This window comes from Sitophilus oryzae, unplaced genomic scaffold (assembly GCF_002938485.1).
Source record: "Sitophilus oryzae breed Bouriz unplaced genomic scaffold, Soryzae_2.0 scaffold_910_pilon_pilon, whole genome shotgun sequence".
NCBI lineage: Eukaryota > Metazoa > Arthropoda > Insecta > Coleoptera > Curculionidae > Sitophilus > Sitophilus oryzae.
This window is the reverse complement of record NW_022147540.1, coordinates 2,472,442-2,479,279: the sequence shown is the minus strand read 5'-3', so window position 1 is coordinate 2,479,279 and position 6,838 is coordinate 2,472,442.

Genomic DNA, 6,838 nt, shown 5'->3' with positions numbered 1-6,838 from the left:
GAACAAGGATCCTTGTAGACGGTGTTGTTTGAAAACATATTGAAAGATTATTCAAGAAGTAAGTCAGCTATTTCAATATTTCCGGAAAACTTGAGAAGATGAATGAAAAAAATACGGATTTTAGTTTATATTCGTTCAACAGTATCAAAAGAATTAGAAACTAGATTTAACTTTAACTGAAAGTATGAATATATTAGAATGTAGAAGACATTGTATTTACAGAACTATTGTGTCCCTCTTTCTTGAGTTATAACTCATCATACCGTCTCAGAGCTTTGATAAAACCCTGTATTTGAGACTGTCATACACAGGTTAGTTCCCCATCTCCGATATCAGTTGTACCAAAGTTCATTCAAGGCACGAATTTTCGTCTCGGCGCACTCAAGTAATGAGGTGTTTTGGTGTTTCCCCATTTTCCCCACAGAATCTGCATTTGCCATTGTTTCTTAGCTTCAATCTACGGAGGTGTTTGTTGAGGAGACATTGCCCTGTAAAAAACCCCGTGATAATCCGAAGATTATTCTTAGTTAAATCAAGGAATACGGAGATCAAACGCAGGATCCATATGGCATGGGTAGCATTTGGAAATATGAGCGATATTTTCAAGGACAAAAAGGTGCCCATCAACCTAACGAGGCTTACGACAGCTGCATTCTACCTGTGCTTGCGTATGGCTTAGAGACTATGGCAATTACCCGAAAAAACAGCAGAACAACTACGAGTAGCACAAAGAGCCATGGAAAGAATCGTAGGAGTAGGAGTGACCATAGGGAAAAAAATACGGAACACCCACATACGTCTAAAAACAAAACAAATAGATGTTGTTAAAAGAGTGGCAAGTCTGAAGTGGCAATGGATAGGACATGTGGCAAGACAGGATCCAGACCGATGGCCCCAAAAAGTCATTCTATACAGGCCAAGGGAACAACAAGAAGTGTGGGCCGACCAAAAAAAAGATGGGTCGATGACGTCAGAACAGTGGCAAGAAGACAATGGATAAGATTGACCAGAGATCGCGAAGCATGGAAAAACCTAGAAGAGGCATATATCCAACACTGGATGGAACCAGGCTGAGAAAGAAGAAGAAGGAGAAGAAATGAAGGAAAATATTTGATATTTCTCGGTCCTAAATTCAGAGAAATTTCTTCGAGTGTCTTAGACCATTGGGAGATTCCAATTCCAGGCTACGGATGGATACGTTTTCCAGGTTCTTGAGTTCCATTTTAAGTTGGTTTCCACTTAGGAAGCAGGACGATTAGTGGAGTGTTTGCTCCTTTTCTAGCTAGATCGTTTGCTTTTTCATTGCCTTCTATCCCTTGGTGGGTTGGCAGAAAATCATGTACTGATTTCTTTCGAAAATTGACAACTATGAAACTATGAACTCTTCCTGGATACAAACGGTACATTGTGAGACAGAAAATTGGAGAGATAAATAAGCCCTGTAACATAGGATACAACATTTTAATGAACAGTGCTTTCCATAAAATTAATAAAATGAAAAATATACGAAATAATATGCATGTACTGATTTCTTTGGAAAATCGACAACTATGAAACTATGAACTCTTCCTGGACACAAACGGTACATTGTGAGACAGAAAATTGTAGAAAGAAACAAGTCCTGTAACATAGGATACAACATTTTAATGAACAGTGCTTTCCATAAAATTAATAAAATGAAAAATATACGAAATAATATGCATGTACTGATTTCTTTCGAAAATCGACAACTATGAAACTATGAACTCTTCCTGGACACAAACGGTACATTGTGAGACAGAAAATTGTAAAGAGAAACAAGCCCTATAACATAGAATACAATATTTTAATGAACAGTGCTTTCCATAAAATCAATAAAATGTAAAATATGCGAAATAATATGCATGTACTGATTTCTTTCGAAAATCGACAACTATGAAACTATGAACTCTTCCTGGACACAAACGGTACATTGTGAGACAGAAAATTGTAAAGAGAAACAAGCCCTATAACATAGAATACAATATTTTAATGAACAGTGCTTTCCATAAAATCAATAAAATGAAAAATATACGAAATAATATTCATGTACTGATTTCTTTCGAAAATCGACAACTATGAAACTATGAACTCTTCCTGGACACAAACGGTACATTGTGAGACAGAAAAATGTAGAGAGAAACAAGCCCTATAACCTAGGATATAACATTTTAATGAACAGTGCTTTCCATAAAATCAATAAAAAGAAAAATATAGGAAATAATATGCATGTACTGATTTCTTTCGAAAGTCAACAACTATGAAACTATGAACTCTTCCTAGACAGAAACGGTACATTGTGAGACAGAAAATTGGAGAGACAAACAAGCCCTATAACATAGGATACAACATTTTAATGAACAGTGCTTTCCATAAAATCAATAAAATGAAAAAAATACGAAATAATATGCATGTACTGATTTCTTTCGAAAGTCAACAACTATGAAACTATGAACTCTTCCTAGACAGAAACGGTACATTGTGAGACAGAAAATTGGAGAGACAAACAAGCCCTATAACATAGGATACAACATTTTAATGAACAGTGCTTTCCATAAAATCAATAAAATGAAAAAAATACGAAATAATATGCATGTACTGATTTCTTTCGAAAATCGACAACTATGAAACTATGAAGTCTTCCTGGACACAAACGGTACATTGTGAGACAGAAAATTGTAGAGAGAAACAAGCCCTATAACATAGAATACAACATTTTAATGAACAGTGCTTTCCATAAAATCAATAAAATGAAAAATATACGAAATAATATGCATGTACTGATTTCTTTCGAAAATCGACAACTATGAAACTATGAACTCTTCCTGGACACAAACGGTACATTGTGAGACAGCATTGTAGAGAGAAACAAGCCCTATAACACAGAATACAACATTTTAATGAACAGTGCTTTCCATAAAATTAATAAAATGAAAAATATACGAAATAATATGCATGTACTGATTTCTTTCGAAAATCGACAACTATGAAACTATGAAGTCTTCCTGGACACAAACGGTACATTGTGAGACAGAAAATTGTAGAGAGAAACAAGCCCTATAACATAGGATACAACATTTTAATGAACAGTGCTTTCCATAAAATCAATAAAATGAAAAAAATACGAAATAATATGCATGTACTGATTTCTTTCGAAAATCGACAACTATGAAACTATGAACTCTTCCTGGACACAAACGGTACATTGTGAGACAGCATTGTAGAGAGAAACAAGCCCTATAACACAGAATACAACATTTTAATGAACAGTGCTTTCCATAAAATTAATAAAATGAAAAATATACGAAATAATATGCATGTACTGATTTCTTTCGAAAATCGACAACAATGAAACTATGAACTCTTCCTGGACACAAACGGTACATTGTGAGACAGAAAATTGTAGAGAGAAACAAGCCCTATAACATAGAATACAACATTTTAATGAACAGTGCTTTCCATAAAATCAATTTTTATAGCCAACTTCTTTATTTTTAAGATTTTGATGGTCAAACATCAACAAAATATTCCTTATATTTGGACTTAATTTTCTCGAAAATAAAGACATTTTTAAAAATTTTTAAAATAACAATTTTAAATTCCGTTACAATACGGAAATAGATTGAAGTTTTGTGATTAAAGTGATATATAATTTATATGGTTTTGTAACAAATTGCCCGCTATTTTATGGCAAACACCGAAGTTCTGCAAACCTTAATCAAGGCTTAATACCACATGTATACACGGTTTTGGACCTGATCAACTAAAAGCAATTTCTAAGATAATTTTTGGAGCTTAATCCAAATCAGCAGTCAATTCTTTAAGATTGGTTCTAGTTTTCGAAATATTCAATAAATTCATTATTCTACTATTTTTGACCGTTAACGGTCATTTATTGAATTAAACAATATAAATCAGAAATGAACAGAGGTTGAACTGAGTCTTTTATACTGCTTGGGATCTGCTTCACGGATTAGGGTCCAACAGTAATCCTTGGTATAAAAAAATCCTTGGTATCGCCTTTCGATTTTTGCTATATCTTGGTGTAGCCGCTCTCCTTGCTCGTCGCTCGTGTCGCCCAAGTTTTGTGGAAAAAAATCAAGATGTGAATGCAGAAAATGTATCTTGAGAGACATTCGAGCTCCAATCATGTGGAAATTTTGCAACAAATTGTCGATTACTTGCTTGTAATCCGGTGATTTATGATTACCGAGAAAGTTGTGAACAACACTTTGAAACGATGCCCATGCTGCTGCCTCATCAAGTCTTAAACATTTTGTAAACGTTGCGTCAGCCATTAGTTTTCGAATATCAGGTCCGACAAATATTCCTTCTTTGATTTTTGCGTATGAAAGTTTTAGAAACAACTTGGTTAAGTACTGGAAAGCCGGTCCTTCGCGATAGAGCGCTTTGACAAAGTCGCCACAAAATGTGGAGAGGTGTCAGTAAAACGTCCTGTGGGTTTGCAAGTGGTACAGAGAACATATTTTGTTGCCAGTGCTACTGCCATGCGCGAACTCGAAAACTAGAGCCAAGCTTGACAAACGGATTGAAGATCTGAGTTCAGGGCATCAAATAACGTTAAGAATCGTTCTCATCTGCTCGGGTCCAAAAGTTGACCCGAATTTGTATAAACTTGTGTAATTAAAGCACGTGTGCTTGGAATTTTAGGCGTGGCTTAACACGACAGGATCGGGCTAAGCCTTAGGCAGTATGAAACAATGTAATTTTGTAGATTGTCATATAAATTAAATTCCTTTTATTATAGACGTCTCGTCAATCTTATTTACTCGGGTTGTTAAGAAAATATCATAATTTTATTATTGTTTATATTGTTTAGATGTTTATAACTGTTAAAGCATATATTAAGTGCGTTATGTAACTTTATGGTAGAATTGTATTAACATTACTACTGGAAAGAATACAATTATAAATAATTTATTTACACAGTAAAGTTCCTAAATTTTAAACTTGGATTAACTTAAATTTTACATTATTTATTAAATATTATCATATTATTAGATATCGTATAAGAATGATACAGCAATATTTGATGAGAAAAAATGGCAAGATGTATTCATTAAATGCAGAATAGTGTGTTTGACACGCATCATTAGTGTGTTTGATACGCATCAGAAGATGGTCACGCAAGGCGTTTTCTTTCATGAGCTTTTCTGTGACTGAAAAGCCCGATGCGTGATGTTATCTCTCTTCCCCACTCCGGAGATTCAAAAATCTCATTACTTTGTTGTTTTTTTACTTTTTGGTTGTCGCTGTTAACTGAGTTTACAATTCTTCTCCACTGAGTTCTATCGTACGCTGCTTCCCCCCTTTTTTGTGCGGGGAAAAATCTGCAAACCAGAGACCGTATGTGGTACTGTCGGGGTGGTTGAGGTACCTTAACGACTAAAGGTTGTCGCCCACTAGACCGCTGCGCGGCGCGGCCCTGGGAAGAGAATTTTTTCCGGCTGCGAATGGACTGCGCCCACTATAGCGCGCTTTTGAAACGCGGCAACGCTATTTAGTTATAGTCGAAGTGTTTTTTACTTACTGTAGTTTAGTTTTTAAAGCAATGAGTTCAAGTACGGACGAAAGCGTATTTTTTGTGCTCTTCTAACAGAGGAAGAGGAAGAGGGGGTGAGGAAAAGTTTGGATTCATACGATTAACAAAAAAAGAAAGAAGTTTGGAGAATTTTACCATCTTTTTCCAGATTTAATAAAAGACAAAATCATTTTTTTCAGTATTACAAAATATAAAGGAAACATTTTACGCACTCCTCAATTGAAGGTTTTAGAAGAAAAAACACCGGGTATATCTACTCATCATATTTTTTCAAAAGAGACAAATTACTAATATTTTTGATAATTCTTATTTATTCTGATGTGTATATTAATTATGTGGTCAGAAAAACCCTGATCTTTTTTATATATTTAGGTAATTAGAATTTAAAAATTGGAGATTGTCACTTTTGTTAAAAAGTGGAGATTGCCAGTTTTGCCTCTTCACCCCTCAATTATATTAAATCTTTGATAGAAAGGCATTTCGTCCATCTGTCTCTAGTGAGGGAAGACTAAAAAAAATATCATATTCCTTTATGAAAATCGATTTGCCTAATTTACCTTTAAAAATACAATTCTGCCATTGATACATATCACTAGTTCCTAGTTCAAAAAGCCAACTGAAAAGACTCGAATGCAAAATTATTTCCCTTGTGAGTACGCACACTGCAACGCGCCGAAACGCGGGAGACGGAAAAAAGTTGCTAGAGAAGTCTTCCGACTTCTTGACGGAAATCCCGCGGCGCGCTTCTGCCCTGCGCGCTCTAATGTGCGTTGGTCCATTTAAATACATGGCAAGCAGACAAAAGAAATTTCCACATGGCGCCGCGCCGCGTCGCGCCGCGGTCTAGTGGGCGACAACCTTAAAAAACCTCCACAAGCCGCTTTGAATATCTCCCCGAGGAACTACCTTTCGGCATTACTTCTCGGGGAGGCGGTTTTACTGCGATGTTTTGGTTACTTCGTCTAGCTTCATTCTCTTTTGCATCTATTAGTGTCTCCATAAAAGTGTAAACACTATTCCAATTTTCTGGGGATCATCTCTGGAACTAGACAGGAAATCTTAATTTTTGAGACTCTTAGTTTTTCGTATAGAACTCTTCGTTTAGCTGTCCATCGGTTACATTCCAAAAGGGTATGCTCCACCGTATCGGCATCGGAGTCGCCATAGAGACATCTCGGGCTAGCAGCTAACTTTATTTTATGAAGGTAATACCTGAAACAACCGTGGCAAGAAAGGAATTGACTCATGGCGTAGCTC